Here is a 14,952-nt window from a genome sequence, read left to right on the forward strand (position 1 = left end):
AATCATTTCAAATTGCTGATGGAGAGAATGCTTTTTGCCAAATATACAAATAATTTATATTTTTCTTTATTATTACTAGTACTCAAAACCCTGAGTTTTATAAGTTTGCCCATCCTATGAAAATTTGCAACCACTCGGTACCCAAATCAGTTTTGATCTTGCAAAGTGAATAGCAAGAATTAGAATTTCTGCATATAAAAATTAGAGACAGATATATGAAGATTTTATGGGGGTCAAAGGTCAAAAATAATTGGGTGGTAATGGGCACAAGCACTGCAATTTAATTTAAATATATTATCAACAGCTTTTAATATCACTAGGAAAAGATAACACATATGTGTTTTAAAACCTTTCTGTAAAAATATAATAAAGTATTTCAAAATTTTACTTAGAATAATTGTGTTAGAATGATAAGAGAGACATGTGCTTATTTAAAAAGTATCTAGGAGTTGGAAGATGGCAATGGAGTAGGTGGGAGCAGGTTCCACTTCCCCCTACACACAGGAGAAAAATCTGGCTGATCTACAGAGGAACAGAGCAAACAGCCAAAAGTACCCCAGCATATATGAAAATAAAAGACCAGAAATTGTAGCGTACACTGAAAAACCAGAAGGTAAGGAGATAACTGTAGGACAATAAGGTCCAAGGGACCAGCACGGGGACACAGCTATAGCCCCAGGCCTGGTGCCTGGAGACTGGTACCCGGTCTACCACAAACTCTTTGGGAGCCGTGGGCCTGCAACAGAGTACTTGGGAGAGAACCGGGTCAACTGCTCCCTCCCTCCCTGGCCAAGCAGGGTTTGAGTAGCACTAGGACAGACCTTGTTGCTTGAAGTTGCAGAGAGGGGAATAAGGACAAAGAGGCAAACACACAGGGGCCATGATCACCCAAGAAATCTGTGGTTGCCGGTTTGGGAGGGTTGAGAGCCATGAAGTGACCATGAACTGACCCTGATAGTCACCAGCATGGCTGGGAAACTGGGCTGTACGGAGCAGCAGACCTGAGTAGGGGGAATTTCTCAAAAAGAACAACTGTTTGAGAAATTTTACTGCAACAGCCACTTGGCTTACTGCCCACCCAACCAGGCACCAGCAATCCCAAGGTTCCATGGAAGGCCCTGCATTCCCCAATAGCACTGGGAAGGGTTCGGGCACATACCCTTGAGACGGAAGCAGCCTGGCCAGGAGCATGCACCTGCACCCTAGCCCTGGGGCATGATGCCCTGGGAAAGACTACTCTGAAGAAAACCTGGATCCCCCAAGTAAGGCTCTGGGAAAAGGTGCCAAATGAGCTCTTGGGAGAGAGCTCATTGACTAGCTGAGTACACTTCAGGAAGGGAGAGAGGCCACACCAATTGCCCCTCGGCCTGCAAGACCAGAAAAACCGGTTTGGCCAGTATGAAACCAACAAGGGGTGTTTTTGTTATGTTTTTCAAGTAATCTTTTATTTTTTTAATTTTTATTATTGTTTTACCTTTCAAGAACTTTTTCCTCTCTTTCTTTCTTCTTTTTTCCTCCTTCCTTTCCTTCCAACTTTATCTCTTCTTCCTCATTTCTCCTGCCTTTTTTTTAAATAACCACAAGAGAGACCAAAAACTTAGAACTCTGAAAGAACCAGAGTTGGACTCAAAGAGGGGGCATCCCAAAACTTCAGACAGTGAGACAACTTTCACTTTGCTATTGGAGAAATACTACAAACTACTGCATATCTGTATTATTATTTTTTCATTATTCTTACACCTTTTATTTTAATAGTACTTTTATACACCTCTTCTTTCTGTGTAGTCTTCTAAGCTTGGCTCTTTATATTGTATCTCTTGACAGGTTTCCCCTGTTCTCCCTTCCACAGTGTATTGCTATTTTACTATTCTTCACGTCACTTGTGTTCCTTTAGCATACTACTCGAAGTTCTATACCCCCTATTTATGCTATCCAAATCACATAGATTCTGTCATATCATTGTTGCTCTAATATTATTGTAAATAAGAGCTATTCCATACAATTGTAAATACTTCACATCACCCATCCCGGATGGTAGCCCACTTCACAGTTTCCTCAACTCGATTACTATAGTGCTTAATGCTCTTCTCTAACACACTACACCTATTTACTATTCCTTACTCTCACCCTACCTCATAATCTGACCTCCAACAACCTCACTGCTTTCTAGATAAAACTCAAAATACTTCCCTCTCCAACAAGAGTCTTATCTCCTTTCCATCCTTTCTTAAAAGTGGCTACTTGGGTTGAAGATCATGGTTAACACTACATACATAGCCAAAGGATCTTGTATCTCTTCTCTACTGTAAATAGAATAAAATACTCTCCTGCTGTCATAAACCATTTTGCCTTCCCCGCCAACTGATGACAAAAAACAAAGTGAAAGCAGTGAACAACAGGATACCCACTAAAAGAGTTAACCCAACAACAAACAAACCACCAATGGATAATAACAGAAGAAGATGAAGGAGGGAGTGGAAATAACACAAATCTCAATCTAGAACCCACCTGGAAATACAACTAAATAGCAGAGAAACTACCCAGTACAAACAACTGAACAAGACTAAAAGAAAATCCTCAAAACCTTGTACACATGGAAGAACTACCTTCCACACAACCTGCCCTCACCAGAACAACAACTAAAAAAGGTGGCGGACAGAGTGACTCTCAGTTAACCAACTGGTGGGAAGGACCCACAAAAGAAAGACTCCAAAGTGATCAAAACCCAAAGACAAACACAAAGCCAACTTAAACAACAGTCCAAGATCAGTGAAATTGGGAGATCAAAGAGACCACACCACTAAATCTCAAAGGTATTCTACCACAAAAGGTCACACCATAAACCCAGGGGGCCAGAACAAATCAATTCAAAATGCTGAAGCTAACAAGAAGAGTCTCACAAACAAGGAGAAGATAAAGAAACAATCCCCAAATGAAAGAAAAGGATGAAGCCTCAGAAATAATGCTAGAAGAAATAGAGGCAAGTCAGTTATCAGATACTGAATTCAAAGCACTGGTTATCAGGAAGTTCAAAGAGTTCAAAATGACCTACCAGAAACTACAGGGGAACTACAATGAATTCACTGCAAACAATATCAGCATGAAAAAGGAAATAGAAACTATCAACAAGGGCCAAGAGGAACTGAAGAATACAATTTATGAACTGAAGAACACAGTGGAAGGAATTAAAAGCGGGATCGCTGAAGCAGAAGATGGGGTAAGCGAGTTGGAGGACAGAGTAGAGAAAAACACTGAGAAAGAGCAAGAAAAGGAAAACAGGCTAAGAAAGAATGAAGAAGGATTAAGAGAAATGCAAGTCAATATGAAGCATAATAATATCTGTATAATAGAAATGCCAGAAGGAGAAGAAGAAGAGCAAAGGATAGAAAACCTATTTGAAAAAGTAATCATGGAAAAATTCCTTAATTTCATGAGAGAAAAAGTTGCACAAAACCAGAAAACACAGAGTCCCAGTCAAGAGGAACTCAACCAGGCCTACTTCAAGACACATCATCATTGAAATGGAAAAATTCTACGAAAAAGACACCATCTTAAAGGAAGAAAGAGAGAAAAGGGAACTAACATACAAGGGAGTCCCAATAGCATTATCTGCTAATTGATCAACGGAAACACTCCAAGCAAGAAGAGATGGCAGGCAATACTTCAAGTAATGAGACCCAGAGACCAGCAACCAAGGCTACTTTACCCAGAAAGGCTCTCAATCAAGACAGAAGGTCAAATAAAGACCTTCCAAGACAAAAGAAGTCTAAAAGAATACAACTTCACTAAACCAGCTCTGCAAGAAATACTAAAAGGACTGCTTTAAGGAAATGAAGGAAAAGAGAGACACAGAGAAGAACACAGGTACAAAAATGACAATGAATAAGTACCTATCAATAATAACCTTAAATGTAAATGGATTAAATGCTCCAATCAAATCACACAGAATAGCTGAATGGATAGGAAAGAAAGAACCACACATATGCTGCCTACAAGAGACCCACATCAGGACAAAAGACCTACAGAGAGTGAAAGTGAAGAGCTGGAAACAAATTTTCCAAATGAACAGACAAGAAAAAAAAAGCCAGGACAGCAATTCTCATATCAGACAAGATAGACTTCAAAAAAGGGGCCATAAAGAAAGCCCCAGAAGGTCACTTCATAATTCTCAAGGGAAGAATGCACCAAGAAGACATTAATATTGTAAATACACATGCACCCAACATAGGAGCACCTAAATATACAAAGAAAATATTAGCGGACTTCAAGAAACATATTGACAGCAACACAATTATAGTTGGGAATTTTAACACCACTCTCTCGAAAGTGAACAGATCTTCCAAACAAAATATCAGCAAAGATATTGTGGCATTGAACAATCCCATACATGAAATGGACTTAAGTGATATATATAGAGGCCTTCATCACAGAGAAGCTAAATAAACATTCTTTTCAAATGGACATGGAATATTTTGAAAGATACACCACATGACAGAACATAAAACAAGCCTCAACAAATTCAAAAAACTAAATCATACCAAGCATTTTCTCTGACCAAAAGGAACGGAAACTAGAGACCAAGCCCAAAGGAAAAACCCCAAAACACTCAAAATCATGGAGACTGAATAGCAACCTAATAAACAATGAATGCATCAAGAATGAAATTAGGGAAGAAGTCAAAAGTTTCTGGAAAAAAATAAAAATAAACTCCAAACAACCCAAAACTTATGGGATAAAATGAAAGCAGAACTCAGAGAAAAGTTCATAGCAATACAGGCCTACCTAAAACTAATAGAAACATTTCAACAAACTACCTAACCCTGCACCTACAAGAACTTGAAAAACGACAACAAAGACAGCCCAGAGCAGGTAGAAGAAATGAAATAACTAAGATCAGAGCAGAATTAAATGACAAAGAGAATAAAAGCACAATTCTAAAGATCAATGAAGCCACGAGCTGATTCTTTGAAAAGATAAACAAAATCGACAAGCCTTTAACCGGACACATCAAGAACAAAGGAGAAAGGACCTAAATAAACACAATCAGAAATGAAAGAGGAGAGATTAAAACTGACACCACAGAAATACAAAGAACTGTATGAAAATACTATGAAGAATTGTATGTCAAGACATTTGAAAACATAGGTGAAATGGACAAATTTCTAGAAAAATATACTCATCCAAAACTCAATGAAGAAGATGCAGAAAGCCTGAACAAACCAATAACAGCAGATGAAATTGAAGAAGTAATCAAAAAACTCCCAACACACAAAAGCCCTTGACCAGATGGTTTCACAGGAGAATTCTACAAAGCATTTAAGGAAGAGCTAACTCCTATCCTTCACAGACTATTCCAAAAAATTCAAAATGATGGAAGACTCCCAAACTCTTTTTATGAAGTCAGCATTATCCTAATTCCAAAACCAGATAAAGACACAACAAAGAAAGGAAAAGAAACTTCAGACCAATATTGATGATGAACAGAGATGCTAAAATACTCAATAAAATATGGGCAAACTGTATCCAACAATATATTAGAAAGATCATACACCATGACCAAGTGGGAGTCCTCCCAAGGATGCAAGGATGGTACAATATTCACAACTCAGTAAATGTAACACATCACATAAAGAAAAGGAAAGACAAACATCACATGATCATATCAACAGATGTGGAAAAAGAACTTGATAAGGTACAGCACCCACTTATGATAAAAAACACTCAGCACAGTCGGAATAGAAAAAGCATTCATCAACATAATAAAGTCCATACATGAAAGAGCTACAACCAAGATCACAATCAATGGGCAAAAACCAACAGCTTTTCCACTAAGATGAGGAACAAGAAAAGGTTGTCCACTTTCTCCACTTCTATTCAATATAGTATTGGAAGTTTTAGCCACAGTGATCAGAAAAGAAAAGGAAACAAAAAGGATCCAGATCAAAAAGGAGGAAACAAAACTGTCACTGTTTACAGAGGACATAATAGTGTACATGAAAAGTCCCATAGACTTTACTCCAAAACTGCTGGACCTAATAAATGAATTTTGCAAAATGGGGGGGATACAAAGTCACATCCAGAAATAAAAGGCATTTTTGAATACCAACAATGAAATATTAAAAAGAAAAATCAGAAAAAAATCCCACTGAAAATATAAAAAGGAGAAATAAAATACCTAGAAATAAACCCAAAAAAGGAGGTAAAAGACCTGTACACAGAAAACTACACAACACTGAAGAAAGAAATCAAGGAAGACACAAACAAATGGAAAAATATACCGCATTCATGGATTGGAAGAATTAACATCATCAAAATGTCCATACTACCGAAAGGAATTTACAGATTCAATACAATACCTATTAAAGAACCAATGGCATTTTTCACAGACATAGAACAAACACTTCAAAAATTTATATGGAACCCTAAAAGACCTCAAATAGCAGCCTCAATTTTGAGAAAGAAGAACAAAGTAGGAGGGATCACAATACCTGATATCAAACTATATTACAAGGCCACTGTAATCAAAACAGCCTGGTACTGGCATAAAAACAGGGACATAGACCAATGGAATAGAACAGAGAGCCCAGAAATAAACCCAACTCTCTACAGTCAATTAATATTCCACAAAGGAGGCAATAACATAAAATGGAGTAAAGACAGCCTTTTCAACAAATGGTGTTGGGAGAACTGGACAGCTACATGCAAAAAAATGAAACTCAAGCACCAACTTACACCATACACCAAAATAAATTCAAGGTGGATAAAAGACTTAAATATAAGCTGTGAAACCATTAAAGCCCTAGAGGAGAACATTGGCAGGAAAATCTCAGATATTCCATGCAGCAAGATTTTTACTGATACGTCCCCTAAAGCAATGGACATAAAGGAAAGAATAAACAAATGGGATCTCATCAAAATTAAAAGCTCCTGCATGTCTAAGGAAAACAGTATCAAGATAAAAAGAGAAGCAACTGTTTGGGAAAACATATTTGCCAATGATACTTCAGGCAAAGTTTTAATCTCCAAAATATAGGAAGAACTCACTGGACTCCACTCAAAGAAGGTGAGCATATCCAATTAAAAAATGGGCAAAGGACTTGAAAAGACACTTCTCCAAAGAGGGCATACAGAAGATAGAGACACATGAAATAGCTAGCCCAGTATTGCTAGCTATTAGAGAGACCGAAATTAAAACCACAATGAGATACCACTTTATGCCAGTCAGATTGGCCATCACCAACAAAGCAACAAACAACAAATGTTGGAGAAGTTGTGGGGAAAAGAGGGCCCTAGTTCACTGTTGGTGGGATTGCAGACTGGTACAACCACTATGGAAAACAGTATGGAATTTTCTCACAAAACTAAAAATGGACCAGCCTTTTGACCCAGCAATTCCACTGCTAGGATTATCCTAAGAACCCTCAAACACCAATCCAAAAGAACCTATGCACCCCAATGTTCATAGCAGCACAATTTATAATAGCCAAGAGTTGGAAGCAACCTAGGTGCCCATCAGTAAATGAATGGATCAAAAAACTATGGTATATTTACACAATGGAATCCTATGCAGCAGAAAGAAGGAGCTCCTAACCTTTGCAACAGCATGCATGGAAGTGGAAAGCATTATGCTGAATGAAATAAGCCAGGCATTGAAAGAGAAATACCATATGGTCTCACCTTTAACCCGAATGTAAACAACAAAACAAACAAGCAAGCAAAATATAACAAAAAACACTGAAATAGAGAACAGGCCGACAGGGACCGGAGTGGTGAGGGGATGCAATTTCAGGGGAAAAGGGGAAGAAGGGTTTACAGGAACAAGTATAAAGGACACATAGAGAAAAACCTAGGAGGGTGGAAATCAGAGGGAGGTGGGGAGCACTGAGCGGGTGAGTTGGGATGGGAGTAAAAGACAGAAAACTGTACTTGAACAAGAATTGCAATAATAAAACTTTAAAAAGTATCTATAATGCTTTATACTACACTTTAAAATGGGAAATACACTTTTTATATTTGATGACATGTTGATACTATTTCCCTTTAAGTGAAAAAGAGGAAGAAGCACCAAAAATAGTATTTTTGATAATTATTGAAATTTCACCCAATCACTGAAATCTTTGCTGATATCATATGGGTACTAGCATTTTCATCTATTCATTCCTAGTACGGTACATGATTTTCCTACTTAGATTATTCATCTTTACCATAATTTGAATTAAAACATTGGCATTAAACTATATTTTGTAGGATGCAAAACATGTCAAGAGAAACTCTGACTCCAAACTACAGCAAGTTTTTAAAAGTAAAGCACTCTGGCTATAGTGTAGGGGTACTTTTCCCTACTCTTCCTGCTCAAGAACAACATAAATCCCTAGACATTTTACACAAAACAAATAAGATGACTCCAAAACGTTTAGTTTTTTTGTTATTTTGTTCTTTAGTTCTTTGAGTTATCTGATGCCTCATATTTACTTGACTTGAAGCTGAAAAAGCTGGCAACCTGACAATGCCAAACTGCCCCCAACAAAAGGCTTCTCTCTTTAGCCAAAAGAATAAGAAAAGCGTAGCACAGCAAAATAAAAAAAAAACTTACATAAAACCATGTGCCAGCCAAATACTCCCACCAAGATCAGTAAAGTGGCCCAACCCCAATCAAGACCAGCAATAATGAGGTGTCAGTAAAGGCCATCAGGGAAGTTGTAATGAGGCACTGCTAGCCCTCCCAGTTAGGGAGGTATCATGGAGATCTAGTAAGGGGCCATCACTGACCTTCTCCACTAGATGACATAAAGAGCTAGTGGGGACCCTGGGCTTCTACGTCACTGGGAAATAAAGAGATACCTCCCCACCCTTTCATCCACCACAGCACTGTCAATGAAAGCCACATAAAACAACATGTTCAAAAAGACCCAGAATCTTTCAACATAATATCAAAAGGTCCAGATTTCAATTAAAAACTCACTAATCACATCAAAAACTGCCAAGATATCAATCTGAATGAAAAAACAGTTACTAACACCAACATGAAAAAGATGGTAGAATTATCTGACATTTTCAAGCAGCCATGATAGAATGAGAAATTATGTTTTTAAATACAATTTGGAAAACATCAAAGAAATAGTCTTACTAATGAAAATAATGAAGAATCAAAAGGAAATTTTGTAACTGAAAAGATAATAACCAAAATTAAAAACTCAGTGGATACCTTTACCAGCAGTATGGAGGAAAGACAGTAAAGAACCAGTTAACCAGAAAAATAAAACAATAGAAATTACCCAATCTGAACAACAGAGGAAAAACCGGGGGAAAAAACATAAAAGAACCAAAGAACTGAAGGTCTATAACAAAGAATTTAACAATAATGTCTATCAGACCCCTGAATGAAAAAAAAATCAGACGGGGCTAAAAAAATACTAGAAGAAATAATGACTGTAAATTTTCCAGATTTGATGTGAAAAAACATAACCCTCTTCTGAAGGTTGAAGAAGGTCAGCAAACACAAAAATGATGACTCCAAAGAAATCAACAAGACACATAACAAACAATGGGAAGACAAAGAAACAATCCCCAAATGAAAGAAAAGGAGGAAGTCTCAGAAAGAATGTTAGATGAAATAGAGGAAAGTCAACTATCAGATATTGAATTCAAAGCACTGGTTATCAGGAAATTCAAAAACCTTAAAACAAGCTACCAGAAACTACAGGGGAGCTACAATGAACTCTCCACAAACTATACCAACATGAAAAACGAAATAGAAACCATCAGCAAAGGCCAAGAGGAAATGAAGAATACAGTTTCTGAACTGAGGAACACAGTGGAAAGTATGAATAGTAGGATTGACGAGGTGGAAGACCGCATTATCGAGCTTGAAAACAGGGTGGAAAGAATTTCACAGACAGACTAGGTAATGGAAAAGAGAAACAGAAAACATGAGGAGAGCATAAGAGAAATGCAAGACAATATGAAATGTAATAATATCCAAACAATAGGAATACCAGAAGGAGAAGAACAAGGGATAGAAACCTACTTGAAAGAGTAATAACGGTAAACTTTGCTAAGTTGAGGAGAAAGTCACACGGATTCAGGAATCGCAGAGAGTCCCAATCAGGAGGAACCCAAAGAGGCCTACTGGAAGACATATCATCATTAAAATGGCAAACCTCCAAGACAAAGAGAGAATCCGAAAGGCACCAAGAGAGAAAATGGAAGTAACATACAGGGGGTCCCAATAAGGTTGGCTACTGACTTCTCAATGTAAACACTCTAAGCAAGAAGAGAATGGCAAGACATATTCCAAGTAATGAGAAACAGAGGCCTACAACCAAGGCTACTGTACCCAGCAAGGTTCTCAATCAAGATAGAAGGCCAAATAAAGAGCTTCCAAGAAAAAAGAAGTCTAAAAGAATACGCCTCAACAAAACCAGCTCTACAAGAATTGCTAAAAGGGAAGCTTTAGAAAAGGAAGGAAAAGAGAGACGGAGAGGAACACAGGTACACAAATGGCAATGAATAAGTACCTTCAATAATAACCTAAAACGTAAATGGATTAAATACACCAAATAAAAGACATAGAATAGCTGAATAGTTAAGAAAGCATAATCCACACATATGCTGCCTACAAGAGACCCACCTCAGGTCAAAAGACCACCACAGACTAAAAGTGAAAGGATGGAAACAAATTTTCCAAGCAAATGGACAAGAAAAAAAAGTCGGGGTAGCAATTCTCATATCAGACAAACAGACTTCAAAAAAAGGGCTATAAAAAGAGACGCAGAATGTCACTTTATAATACTAAAGGGAAGAATCCACCAAGAAGACATTAACATCATAAACATATATGCACCCAACACAGGAGCACCCAAATATATAAAGAAAATCCTAGAGGACCTCAAGAAAGAAATTGACAGCAACACAATTATAGTAGGGGATATGAACACCCCACTGTCAAAACTGGACAGATCTTCCAAACAAAATATCAACAAAAATATTGCAGCATTAAATGACACTCAAGATGAAATGAACCTAATGGATATATATAGAGCCCTCCATCCCAAAGAAGCTAAATACGCATTATTTTCAAACACACATAGAACATTTTCAAAGATAGATCACATGATAGGACACAAAACAAGTCTCAAGAACTTCAGGAAAATAGAAATCATACCAAGCATCTTCTTTGAATACAAGGGACTGAAATTGGAAACCAACCCGACAGGAAAAAACCCAAAACACCCAAAAGCATGGAGATTGAATGGTATACTATTAAACAACGAATGGGTCAAGAATGAAATTAGGGAAGAAATCTAAAAACTTCTCGAAACTAATGAAAATGAACTCACAACAACCCAAAACTTATGAGACACAGTGAAGGCAGTCCTGAGAGGGAATTTCATAGCAATACAGGCCTACCTAAAGAAAATAGAAACATTTCAGACAAACAACCTAACCGAACACCTCCAAGAACTCGAGGAACAACAACAAAGACAGCCTAGAGCAAGTACGAGGAAGGAAATAACCAAGGTCAGAGCAGAACTAAATGACATAGAGACTAAGAGCACAATCCTAAGGATTAATGAATCCAGGAGTTGGTTTTTTGAAAAGATAAACAAAATAGACAAACCTTTAAGTAGGTACATCAAGAAAAGAAGAGAGAGGACCCAAATAAACACAATCAGAAATGAAAGAGGAGAGATTACAACTGACACCACAGAAACATAAGAGATTGTAAGAAATTACTATGCAGAGCTGTATGCCAAGAAATTTGAAAACCTAGGTGAAATGGACAAATTTCTAGAAAAATATAATCTTCCAAAACTCAATGAAAAAGAAACAGAAAACCTGAACAGGCCAATAACAGCAGATGAAACTGAAGAAGTAATAAAAAAATTCCCATCACACAAAAGCCCTGGACCAGACGGTTTCAAAGGAGAATTCTACAAAGCTTTAAAAGAAGAGCTAACCCCTATTCTTCACAGACTATTCCAAAAAATCCAAAAAGAGGGAAAACTCCCCAACTCTTTTTATGAAGGCAGCATCATCCTAATTCCAAAGCCAGATAGAGACACAACAAAGAAAGAAAACTTCAAGCCAATATCTCTGATGAACATAGACGATAAAATCCTCAATAAAATATTGGCAAGTTGCATGCAACAACACATCAAAAAGATCATACACCACGACCAAGTGGGATTCATCCTAGGGATGCAAGGATGGTTCAATATTCGTAATCAGTAAATGTAATACCCCACATAAACAAAAGCAAAGACAAAAACCACATGATCATATCAATAGATGCGTAAAAAGCTGTTAAGGTACAACATCCATTTATGATAAAGGTACTCAGAAAAATGGGAATAGAGGGAGCATTCCTCAATATAATAAAGGCCATACATGAAAGACCTACAGCCAACATCATACTCAATGGGAAAAAACTAAAAGCTTTTCCACTAAGATCAGGAAAAAGACAAGGTTGCCCACTATCACCACTTCTATTCAATATAGTATTGGAAGTTCTAGCCACAGCGATCAGACAAGAAAAGGAAATAAAAGGCATCCAAATCAGAAAGGAGGAAACAAAACTGGCATTGTGTGCAGATGACATGATAGTATACATGGAAAAGCCTATAGCCTCTAGCAAAAAAACTGCTCGAACTAATAAATGAATTTGGCAAAACAGCGGGATACAAAGTCAATATCCAGAAATCAAAGGCATTTTTGTATACCAACAATGAATCAGCAGAAGCAGAGATCAAGAAAAAAATCCCATTCGATATACCAAAAACAAAAATGAAATATCTGAGAATAAACCTAACCAAGGAGGTAAAAGACCTGTATGCAGAAAACTACACAAAACTGAAGAAAGAAATCAAGGAAGACACAAACAAATGGAAACATATACCATGCTCATGAATTGGAAAAATTAACATCATCAAAATGTCCATACTACCGAAAGGAATTTACAGATTCAATACAATACCTATTAAAGAACCAATGGCATTTTTCACAGACATAGAACAAACACTTCAAAAATTTATATGGAACCCTAAAAGACCTCAAATAGCAGCCTCAATTTTGAGAAAGAAGAACAAAGTAGGAGGGATCACAATACCTGATATCAAACTATATTACAAGGCCACTGTAATCAAAACAGCCTGGTACTGGCATAAAAACAGGGACATAGACCAATGGAATAGAACAGAGAGCCCAGAAATAAACCCAACTCTCTACAGTCAATTAATATTCCACAAAGGAGGCAATAACATAAAATGGAGTAAAGACAGCCTTTTCAACAAATGGTGTTGGGAGAACTGGACAGCTACATGCAAAAAAATGAAACTCAAGCACCAACTTACACCATACACCAAAATAAATTCAAGGTGGATAAAAGACTTAAATATAAGCTGTGAAACCATTAAAGCCCTAGAGGAGAACATTGGCAGGAAAATCTCAGATATTCCATGCAGCAAGATTTTTACTGATACGTCCCCTAAAGCAATGGACATAAAGGAAAGAATAAACAAATGGGATCTCATCAAAATTAAAAGCTCCTGCATGTCTAAGGAAAACAGTATCAAGATAAAAAGAGAAGCAACTGTTTGGGAAAACATATTTGCCAATGATACTTCAGGCAAAGTTTTAATCTCCAAAATATACAAAGAACTCACACATCTCCACTCAAAGAAGATGAGCAATCCAATTAAAAAATGGGCAAAGGACTTGAACAGACACTTCTCCAAGGAGGACATACAGAGGATCCAGAGGCACATGAAAAGATGCTCAATATCACTAGCTATCAGAGAGATGCAAATTAAAACCACAATGAGATACCACTTTACACCAGTCAGAATGGCTATCATAAACAAAGAAACAAACAACAAGTGCTGGAGAGGTTGTGGGGAAAACGGGACCCTAGTTCACTGTTGGTGGGATTGCAGACTGGTACAACCACTATGGAAAATAGTATGGAATTTTCTAAGAAAACTAAAAATGGACGTGCCTTTTGACCAAGCTATTCCACTCTTGGGAGTATATCCTAAGAACCCTGAAACACCAATCCAAAAGAACCTATGCACCCCAATGTTCACAGCAGCACAATTCACGATAGCCAAGAGTTGGAAGCAACCTAGATGCCCATCAGTAAATGACTGGATCAAAAATCTATGGTACATTTACACAATGGAATTCTATGCTGCAGAAAGGAAGAAGGAACTCCTACCCTTTGCAACATCATGGATGGAACCGGAGTACATTATGTTGAGCGAAATAAGCCAGGTGTTGAAAGACAAATACCATATGATATCACCTTTAACAGGAATCTAAACAACAAACCAAACAAGCAAGCAAAATGTACTCAAAGACACTGAAATACAGAACAGGCTGAGAGGGTCCAGAGAGGGGATGGGAGAGAATCATACGGAAAAAGGGGAGGGACTCACATGAATAATTATAAAGGACACATGGACAATAATTAACGTGGGAGGCGGAAATGGGAGGGAGGTGGGGAGCACTGGAGTGGGCAGGGCAGGGAATATAAAACAGAAAACTGTACTTGAATAAGAATTAAATTTAAAAAAAATTCCAAACATGAAAAAAAGAAACAAAACACATCATAGCCAAGCTTATGAAAACCAAAGAAAAAAGAAAAAAATGAAAGCAGTGATAGAGAAATGAACATATTTGGGGAAAGCAATTCAAATAATGGGTGTCTTATCTTAAAGCATGAAAGCCATCTAAAAGGAATTAGCACATTTTTCAAGTACTACAAGTTAGTACTTGAATAGTACTAAGAAAAAATACTCACCACAAAATGTGATATCTAGTGAAAATACCCTTCAGGGAAGAAGGGAAAATCAGGACATTATAGGATGAAGAAAAAAAGAAAACAATCTGTCATCAGCAGACATACTTCAAAAGACTACCTAAGGGAAGTTCTATAAACAGAAATGAAATGAT

General features: G+C 37.3%; 1 protein-coding gene across 10 annotated transcripts in view; it reads right to left on the bottom strand.

Moving 5' to 3' along the window:
• Nucleotides 1-14,952, bottom strand: part of CCDC138 (coiled-coil domain containing 138) — a 205,561-nt gene that overhangs the window by 65,302 nt on the left and 125,307 nt on the right. The gene's annotated exons all lie outside the window — the stretch shown is intronic.

This window comes from Sturnira hondurensis, unplaced genomic scaffold, assembly GCF_014824575.4.
Source record: "Sturnira hondurensis isolate 20B ecotype Veracruz unplaced genomic scaffold, ASM1482457v3 Scaffold0001304, whole genome shotgun sequence".
NCBI lineage: Eukaryota > Metazoa > Chordata > Mammalia > Chiroptera > Phyllostomidae > Sturnira > Sturnira hondurensis.